The sequence below is a fragment of the Colobus angolensis genome, unplaced genomic scaffold (genome assembly GCF_000951035.1).
Source record: "Colobus angolensis palliatus isolate OR3802 unplaced genomic scaffold, Cang.pa_1.0 Scaffold140, whole genome shotgun sequence".
In the NCBI taxonomy this organism is placed as follows: Eukaryota; Metazoa; Chordata; class Mammalia; order Primates; family Cercopithecidae; genus Colobus; species Colobus angolensis.
Window position 1 is genome coordinate 6,993,113 of NW_012114489.1, and position 10,859 is coordinate 7,003,971.

General features: G+C 35.6%; 1 protein-coding gene and 1 pseudogene across 2 annotated transcripts in view; both read left to right on the top strand.

Moving 5' to 3' along the window:
* IL1RAPL1 (interleukin 1 receptor accessory protein-like 1) overlaps positions 1-10,859 on the top strand; it is a 1,423,595-nt gene that overhangs the window by 296,854 nt on the left and 1,115,882 nt on the right. The window lies entirely within an intron of this gene.
* Positions 8,531-9,341, top strand: LOC105506867 (annotated as a pseudogene). The gene has a single exon (XR_001001001.1). The product of XR_001001001.1 is annotated as a 60S ribosomal protein L7 pseudogene (transcript).

Here is a 10,859-nt window from a genome sequence, read left to right on the forward strand (position 1 = left end):
TATCTTCTTTGTGAGATGGATGGGGGAAAAAGAAAGAATATAGTTTAAGGAGAATGAGGAAATCACAATATCTGAACATTTGAGGGAGAAGAACTCAATAATCAAGGGCCAAGTGACACAGCAGATATACTGTGTTTTGCAGTGCCTGACTGTCAACACATAACAATAAGTGGTTGAGATTTTCATACTCAGGGCCTTATTCATTGCTTTTTAGAAAGTGTTTTTGTTCCACTTCCAATGAAGGCCTCATTCTCAATGAAATGTGGAAAATGTTGTAGTCAACATGAAAATACATACATTCATAGTAGCATAGCATTAAGCCTGAAGTATCCACCATCATTTTTATTCACATACTACTGGTATTTAAAATATAGAAAATAAACAGAAATATAAACTTCTACAGGTATTCCCTGCATAAATTACAACCTTCATGGCTATAATATGTCCCAAATATATGTTTCAGATATGTGCAAATGATGATAAATGGAAGAAACATTCAAGCATCAGTTATCTAGGAGACAATGATACACACTAGGTTATCTTGAGTTAATTATTTCATGCCAAACTTAAGTGACTATGTGAGAACCATATGTTTGGTGTGTAATTCACACTTTCAATAATGTTTGTATCAACTGAAATATTTTTCAATGAACCAGCATCCTTATAATGAACATGGTGTTATTATAAGGAAGCTGGCAGTACAAGTGGTACTTTGTGTTTTCTCATTTCATGCTTTCATTTAGATTTAAGATGTTCTTGGTTTCATTTCCAAGTTGGCATGAGTTAGCAGTAAATAGGAATCTGCTGGCTTGTGTTACATTTGCTTTTCTGATACCTCTAAAGAAAGAATGGGAAGAATTCAGAACAGTAATCAGTTTAAATTGAGGTTATCCAGATAGAAGTCTTTCTTCTATCTAAATATCAAGCCAAATTTCTTGGTATATAATCAGAAGGAACCATGTTGATTTCTCTACTTATTGATGGGTGTAAGCTTTGATTAAGGCGTCACAGGGAAAGAAGATGGTAATATTCTCATAGATTAATGATTGTGGATTTTCAGCAGTTAAGAATTTTATTCAACCTAGAAAACAACTTCTAAGAATCATTAATAGTGCAATTCATAGAAGTAAGGTTGATTAAAATTATGAATAATTTATAAAATGTAATATATGGATAGAAAGAGCACATTGACTTTAACTCATGATTAGGCATACATGATTAATCCCATTTTCTTCCTTTAGCATTGACTTTTAGATTACGGAAGGAGAATACCTCTAGAGAGTTAAAGAATAGGTACAACACAAAAGTAAAAATGAATGCTCCAAAAGTAGATATATGTTGTGCTTCTGATAACTTTGCATCTTGTAATGGATTTCCATCAACCTGCCCTGCTGTATCAGTCAGAATAGTCTAGGTTACGTTGTAGTAATCAACAGCCCCAAATATGAATGGGCTAAAACTGTTAAAAAAAAAAAAAAAAAAAAGATATGTTTGCGTTTAGCTCTTGCTGCATGTCTATTTCAGGATGGAGTTGGTGGCTGATATGGTTTGGATATTTGTCTGCTCCAAATCTCATGTTCAAATGGGAACTCCAATATCGGAGGTGGGGCTTAGTGGGATGGGAGGTCTTTGGATTATGGGGGTGGATTTCTTATGAACAGCTTGGTGGCTTGGTGGCATCCTCATGGTAATGAGTAAATTCTCATTCTGTTATTTTCCTGAGAAACTCATATTTAAAACAAGAGAAATGTAGGTATCTCTAAAGACTATAGTAACCCAATTTTATTGATGATCAGAGGCCAAAAAAGCCTTATAGCCTTACATGTTCCTTAATCCTGACCATGTAACAAAATCATTTGGCAAGAGTTTGAAATATGTGAATTTTTGGCTCCTATTTTCAATGTTTCTAATTTAGGAGGTTTAGGGTGAGACCCAAGCATCCTATATTTATTCCCTTAAGAAGCGGGTGTTAAAAAGAGCCTGGCACCTCTCTCTTTCTTCTTCTTTTGCTATGTATTGTCTGCTCCCCTTTGCCATCTACCATGAATAGAAGCTCCCTGAAGCCCTCATCAGAAGAAGATGCTGGCTCCATGCTTCTTTTACAGCCTACAGAACCATGAGCCAAATAAATCTGTGTTCTTTGCCTCTGGTATTCCTTTATAGGGACACAGAATGGACTAAGATGGAACGTGGGCCATGTTGCATGCTATCCCAGACTCAGGCCTGAGGAAGACTCCACCAAGTGGAATGCTCCCGGTCACTGTGGCAGGAGGAAGGGGAGTGCTAGAAAATCTTGCAGTTTAATTAAATGCTATCGTCCAGAAGTGATGTACATTTCTGTCCACAACTCTTTGGCCAGAATTATTCTCATGATCCTGCCAAGGGCAAGGTGGCAAAGAATTACCATTCTTTCATGTGGCTGGGAGGGAAAAAAGAACCAGATTGAGAAGAGCATTAGATATCTCTGTCACATCAGAGGAACAAATTAGCCATCAGAGCAAAGGTTCAGGCATACCACCTTGGCAAACAAAGCATGATTAACCCTCAAGCTGCTGATTCTGCGCTCACCCTAACTTGATTCCCTCCACTGGCCCCAAGCTGGCAGCTGTAGCTTTGCAAACATGGATGATGCTTCTCTTCTTAGAACTGAATTTAGAATTGGCAGCAACAGAAACGTGCAAGCTGCAGTTCATTTGTGTATCAATGCTTAATTTAAATCTTATTGAATGAAATGCACCCTCATTTTATTCTTGATGGAAAAAAAAAACCTAACAACATAAAAGCCAGTCCAACTATTAAATCAAGATTTTCTACAAGACTTGTATTATTCTGTCTGTCCTTTCACAAGAATAAAACTGATTTTATTTTTCAGTTGTGATTCATTTTTGATACTTGAAGGAGTCAGGAGTACAGACCAGCTATGGACTGTTTATTTTCCTGAGAAACTCATATTTAAGGCAAGAGAAATGTAGGTATCTCTAAAGACTATAATAATCCAATTTTATTGATTATCAGAGGCCAAAAAGGCTTTATAGCCTTACATGTTGCTTAATCCTCACCATGTAACAAAATCACTCGGCAAAAGTTTGAAATCCATAAATTCCTGGCCTCTACTTTCAATATTTCTAATTTAGGAGCTTTAGGGTGAGGCCCAAGCATCTATATTTACATTTAAATCTCACCAGGTGATTCTGATGGGCAGCCAGAAGTGAGATCTGTCCTGGAATGTTATGTAAAAGAAAGTTATTTTTGAACTTGTTTTCTAAATGAAATAACTATCCAAACCTAATTTTCCAACTTCAAGAGTAAGGCCATCTATTTAGCAGAACAGAATCCATGCTTACAGTGTTTCTGGTTCACTTCTTATATGAAAAACACTGAAGATATTAAATAATTAATAGATTGTTTTGGAATCCTGTCTTTGTGTGTTTCATATTCTTGTTTATAAGTCAGTGAGTAGGGAATACATCGATTTTGAGAATGCTACTCTGTCATACTTAATACATACTGATCCCATTATCATAGTTATTCTAATATATGATTCACCAAAATAATGGACAAAATGATGTAACTAGGAATTGATTTGCCTGCTCTAATACCTTTCTTTAAAACACTGTGATAAAACAGGAAATGTTTTTTTAATCATGTATTTTGAGTCAGGAGACGAGAGTTAAAATGAATCCTAGAGATGGAGGATAGTAATCTCCAATTGTGAAGCCAGTAATTACAGGAATCCATGTAGCAATAAACTTATTGTTTCCATCTTCAAAGTACCTTGACTTCATCCTGTTTAAAGCTTCTAGTTGCAAGCATGTCATTTTGAAAGTAAATTAGACCAAACATCATTCTGGTGTCCACAGTTCAATAAAGTAGATAAAACACACATTCTATGAAAGATTGTCAAATAAATATTATGCTTATTCATCTCTCTGTTTGCGTTAAAATATAATTTAATAGAAATAAATAGTAATTAAGCCACATAATACAGATATTGTCAAGCATAAACAATCCAGACATAGATAAGGAGAGGCTCTATTCAGAAGGATTATTGTAAGAGCTGGGAGAGGGATTATTGCAGTAAGAAGAATGCTCTAGCTATGAGATTTGTGTTTTCAAAGTCAGGTAAAAATCTTTTCTTTGCCTGACCCTCACCGGAGCACTGCATATGATTACTTTATCTCAACCCTAAGTGGTATGAATTGTTATCCATTTTTAGGTGTCAAAATTGAGACACAGAGAAGCCAAATAAGTCCCTGAGATTTTGGTTTTTAGTGGATAGTGAGCAAAGTTAGGAAGAACTAGATGTAGGGAAGTGGTATGAAAGGGTGGCATGATGGCATGATCATACAGTTGATTAGGGAATGCTTTTCGCTAACATAAGTCAATGGTCCAGGAGGCCTCTTAAGGAGAAGTTGTATGCTGGCTCAGGCTGTGTGCATGTGCCAAAGTTCAGAGACCTGAAGGAAAGAGAGAAGCTTTAGTTAAATTTGGTGAAGCCAAACTGGTAGGTATCTTATCCAGATTAGTCAGAGGATACAAACAGTTCATCTAATCATTTGTGGGATAAACATTGGGAATTTGGAGGGTCCGTGTCTGGCCTTGTCTAAGTAAACAAGAGGGGCATCTGTGAGTTTTATCTAAGCCATACAGAAAAGGCAGTAAGCCTCCAGAAGTAAAAGGATGGGAAGACATCTTTAACCATCATTGTTTTTCAGGATTGGAGGACTCTGGTAAAGTTCAACATGGTCAATATAGAGAAATAAGTCTCATCCAATAATAGGTATCATTTAGTGATTGCCTGGCCCTCAGTTGAGCACTGCACGTGATCACTTTATCTCAACCCTATGTGGTATGAATTATTATCCAGTCTTAGGTGTTGAAATTGAGACTTGGAAAGGCCAAATATGTCACCAAAATTTAGTGGTTAATCTAGAATTCAAACTTGAATGTCCATAGTAAAAAAAAAAAATCAAACTCATAGTCATTTACACTATGACATCAAACTGAAGTAGAAGGTGCAATAGTTTGTTTTTATAATTTATAACGAAGTCATCATTAACATTTTTAATTATTAAAAGCTAATGAATTTTTTATGGTTCTTTTATTTTTCTCTTGCATTTTCATAGATGATTTCCATTCAGACAGTTTAACAATTAACCATGAAATCTAAAAACCAGAAATGATCAGTGCCTTGAGTTATACAGTGAGACCTCATATTGCTTAACAGTTCTAACAATCAGAATCTATTGAATTAATAATTAAGAGAAATATAAAATATTCTTTAAAGCTACTGAGTTATGCTTAGGATACTGGTCTTTGTAAAGGAAGAGGAATGCAAAATAAGTCATGTTTTATTCAAGGATTTAAAGTCCAGTGGGAGAGTTATGACAATACCTAATATATAAAAAATTATAATAATAAATGACATTGTCAAAAGAGAGGCATAAAAAAGAAAGGAAGGTAAATAAAGATTAATTTACATTTGGTCAGGAGTAGTTTTAAGAAATTGAAAAATCATATATGAAAACTATGAAAGTATTGGTAGTTTTATTAATGTGGAATAGATGATTTCTAAGTCAGCTTAACTAGATTTAGTAATTCTGTGAATGCATGATATATGTCAAATATAGTACAGTCTTTCAGAGAAAAAAGTCATCTTTCAAAATGTGAAAATGTTTTCCTATTATTCCCAAATTTCAGTCATTTTAGTGAGAAGTTTTAGTAGTTTGTGGAATACATATTCAAGAAAAATGCACTCAACTTTTAATACTACTCTTGGATTTAACATTGAGACAGAGAAAATTACTCTGTACAATTTCAAACAGATACGTATTTTGTGTTCTGAAATATGGAGATTGAATGAGAGACAGGAATGAACAGGACCCTAAGGCTGAAATCTTTACAAAAGCATAACTGTGGAGGAATTCACCTCCCAAGTGAACTTCTCTGATTCTCTTGCTTTTAAACATTATGGCAGGCTCTGTTCTTTTTCTTTGGACCATGCTGCGAGATCATGCTGAGAAGTTCTCTCTGCAGTCTGCTAATGGACATTTACAGTGAAAATTAAAATTATTCAATTCATATATGAATCAGCATATTATATCCAGAACCTACAGATTGTATTTTTGTCAGTGTATGATTTTAAACTGTTTGAATTTAAACAGCAATGGAAATTAAAATGTGACTAGGACTTTAAGCTAAATTGTTTTAAAGGAGAGTAATCTGTGATATTAGGACATCTAGAGTTGAACCATAGAGTTTAGAATTGCAAGAGGACTTAAAGGTCATGGAATCCAACCTCCCACACAGTGCAGGAATTCCCTTGTAAGAAATTCTTAGTAACTAGTCAGCTAAGCTTTGTTTGAATATCCTTAGTGTTGGGAATCTCACTACAGGGGCAGACATGCCACTTTTGAATAGCTCTAATTGTTAAGAATTTTCTTAACAGAGAAATAACTACCTAGCAAAAGAGGATTACTTCATTTGCATCAGTGCTTTGAAAGTTTAAAACCGAAGAAATGGAAAATATTAAATAATTTCTAAATTGAGTACCAGCTCTAAGGGGCCGAATAAGCCTCAATCATTATTTGGTAAATTTTAATACTATTTCCCTCATGATTCATAATTTCATAAGTTTTTGCTATTTCATTTTGTTTACTAAGAGAGGGGAAAATATGTGTTTCAATGGAAGAGCATGCATTATCACATATAGCACAGGCTTGTGGATTATTAGATTCTAGTCTTTCATTGCCTTTCAGCTATTCTATAACTCTCTACATTTTGTCTCATTTCACGAAATTTCCAAAGACTTGTATCCTAACTGTGGGTAAGCTAGCTTTGCCTCCATTTGAAATTCAATTCTCTTACTCCCAGAAATTTGTGCTTTTTAATTTTTCTTTGAACTAGTTATAAAATCTATCTGGTTTTCTTATTGAATGAATAAAAATAATATTTTTAGTACATGCTCATTTTCATTTTTATATCTGTATTAGTCATTGTTTTACCTTTTCTGAAAATTATCTTTTAGTATTTGTGGAGGTATTCCCACCAAGATGCCCAATGATTTGCTTACTAGAGCCAGATATACTTTCTCATCAGAGAAGGGCACCTAATGAGCAGTTTAAACCTAGGCTTCTACCTAAGATTTCGGACTAAATAATTTTGTTGACTGTCTTTCTTATTTTTATTTTCCACTCTACTAATTTTGTGTTTTGCTTTTGGTTTGTTTTCAGCCAGTAAGTTATTTCTGATTGCTGGCAGGAAAGGTTGGGAATTTAGTTTTATGCTCTTAGGTGAAGTTATTGCACATCACTGGCAAGAGTAGTTGAAAATTTGGCTTCAATGTCTTATCATTTGATGAGTTCTGTAGATGCAGTAATGGTTTAAAGAGTTATTTTCTCTGTTGGGTGTAAGACGACAGAGAATCTTGGTTGGTAGGGTTTTCTATTTATCTTATTTGTCTAGTTTGAGCTCAAGTCAGTGAAGAATTTCATGCCCACCAGAAAGCAGATATCTAGACTAATGAGTTTTTATTTCTGTGTTCATGTTGAAATTTTAGAATGGAATTTTAAAATTTTAGAATTAAAGATAACTTTTAAAGATGCTCAGTGAGCTAAGAGAGAAAACAGACAATTAAACCAAATCAGGAAAAAAATGAACAAAATGAAAATATCACTGAAGACGTAGAAACTATAAAAAAAAACAAAAAATTTGGACTTGAAGAATATAATAGCTGAATTGAAAAAAGTCACTGGAGGGGTTTACCAGCAGACTTGACTATGTGGAAGAAAGAGTCAATGAACTTCAAGACTTGTTATTCAAAATTATCAGGTCAGAGGGGCAAAAAGTAAAAAGAATGAACATATACGAAGAGAGACTAAGGGACTTATGAGACATCAGGTGGGCCAATATATGCATTATGGATGTGCCAGAAGGAGAAGAGAGAGATGGAGGGACAGAGAACTCAATTAAGAAAAAATGGCTAAAACATCCCAAAATGGAGGAAAGAAATACAAATATAAATCCAAGAAATTCAGTGAACTCTAGGAGAAACCCCAAAAGATCCACACAGAGACACACTATAATTACATCTTGAAATAAGTCATACTATGCCTTTAAAAATTCAAAAGAAAAATGACTCATCATGTACAAGGTAGCTTTGACAAGTGATCAGTGGATTTCTTAGCAGAAACCTTGGCCGGGCGCGGTGGCTCACGCCTGTAATCCCAGCACTTTGGGAGGCCGAGGTGCGCGGATCACGAGGTCAGGAGATCTAGACCATCCTGAACCCCGTCTCTGCTAAAAAAAAAAAAAAAAAAAATACAAAAAATTAGCCGGGCATGGTGGTAGGCACCTGTAGTCCCAGCTACTCGGGAGGCTGAGGCAGGAGAATGTCATGAACCCCTGAGGCAGAGCTTGCAGTGAGCCAAGACTGCGCCACTGCACTCCAGCCTGGGCGACAGAGTGAGACTGCATCTCAAAAAAAAAATAAAAAGGAAAAAAAAAAAAAGCTCTTTTTCTCACTGGAACCATGGAGGGTGTAGAAGAGAAGAAGGAAGAGGTTCCTGCTGTACCAGAAACCCTTAAGAAAAAGCGAAGGAGTTTCACAGAGCTGAAGATCAAGCTCGTGAGAAAGAAGTTTCCCCAAAAGATGCTTCGAAAGGCAAGGAGGAAGCTTATCTATTAAAAAGCGAAGCACTACCACAAGGAATATAGGCAGATGTACAGAACTGAAATTCGAATGGCAAGGATGGCAAGAAAAGCTGGCAACTTCTATATACCTGCTGAACCCAAATTGGCATTTGTCATCAGGATCAGAGGTATCAATGGCGTGAGCCCAAAGGTCCGAAAGGTGTTGCAGCTTCTTCGCTTTCGTCAAATCTTCATTGGAACCTTTGTGAAGCTCAACAAGGCTTCGATTAACATGCTGAGGATTGTAGAGCCATATATTGCATGGGGGTACCCCAATCTGAAGTCAGTAAATGAGCTAATCTATAAGCGTGGTTATGGCAAAATCAATGAGAAGCGAATTGCTTTGACAGATAACACTTTGATTGCTCGATCTCTTGGTAAATATGGCATCATCTGCAGGGAGGATCTGATTCATGAGATCTATACTGTTGTAAAGTGCTTCAAGGAGGCAAATAACTTCCTGTGGCCCTTCAAATTATCTTCTCCACGAGGTGGAATGAAGAAAAAGACCACCCATTTTGTAGAAGGTGGAGATGCTGGCAACAGGGAGGACCAGATCAACAGGCTTATTAGAAGAATGAACTAAGGTGTCTACCATGATTATTTTTCTAAGCTGGTCAGTTAATAAACAGTACCTGCTCTCAAATTGAGGGGAGAGGGGGGAAGAAACCTTGCAGATCGGAAGGGTGTGGGATGATATATTCAACATACTGAACAAAAAAGAACAGTCAAAAGAGAATACTATATCTGGCTAAATTGTCCTTCAAAAATGAAGGAGAGGCCAGGCATGGTGGCTAATGCCTGTAATTCCAGCACTTTGGGAGGCTGAGGTGAGCAGATCACTTGAGGTCAGGAGTTTGAGACCAACCTGACCAACATGGTGAAACCCTATCTCTACTAAAAATACAAAAATTATCTGGGTGTGGTGGTGCACGCCTGTAATCCCAGCTACTAGGGAGGCTGAGGCAGGAGAATTGCTTTAACCTGGGGGGTGGAGGTTGTGGTGAACCAACATCGTGCTGTTGCACTCCAGCCTGGGTGACAAGAGCAAAACTCCACCCCCACGCCCCCAAAAAAGGAGAAATTAAGACTTTCCCAGGTAAACAAAAGCTGCAGGAATTCATCACCACTAGACCTGCCCTACATAAAATGCTAAAGAATATCATGTAAGTTGAAAGGATGCTAGACAACATGAAACCATATAAAAATATTAAAATTTTTGATAAAAGTGAATATATAGACGAATATAGAATCATGCAGTATTATAATGTTAATATGTAAATCACTTTTAATTCTGGTATATAATTTAAAATACAAAACCATTTTAAAAACCTATAGATCCATAATAATAGATACATGATATAAAAAGATGTCATTTGCAACATCAGTAACATAAAGTGTGTGTATGGGAGAGATGTAAAGGAGTAGAGATCTTTTATGTGATTTAAGTTATCAGTTTAAAATAGACTCCTATAACTTTATTTAATCCCCATAATAACCACAAATAAAATACCTATAGAAAATAATCCTATGAACTGGTTACAACATGTGCCAGTTTCCTCGGTGAATAAGAAGAAATAAAATTTTTGGCATGTATTCATATCTTTTAATAAAACCCTGTGCTAACCTCTCTTTCTTTTTGTATAAATGAGGTAGTATTGGATAAATAGATATTTATAATAAAAATAATGGCTTTTGCCAATCTTGTTAAAGTTGAATATTGATAATTTAGTGTGATCTAATATAGCTCTGTCCAATAGAAATTTTTGTGATGTTGAAACTTTTCTGTATCTATATTGTCCTATAGGGTAATCACTAGCTATGTGGAGCTATAAAGCATTTGAAATACGGCCATTGCTACTGAGAAATATAATTGATTTAATTTAACTTAAATTTAAATAATCACATGTGAACACATATTGTACGGATCTATGGAGTGAGGCTTGTAAATATTGCCAGTGGCAAGGAAGTTACAAGCCTAACTATAAAGAATTTTTGCTGTGTTTCTGTAGTAGAAACTTTCAAACCAAGTTACATTCTTTTTGCCTGCTTATACATGAGTTAAGTAAATAAAAATGAAGGTTTTTAGAAAAAGTGCTTTAAAAATAATGACTTTGTGGCCGGGCGCGGTGGCTCAAGCCTGTAATCCCAGCACTTTGGGAGGCCGA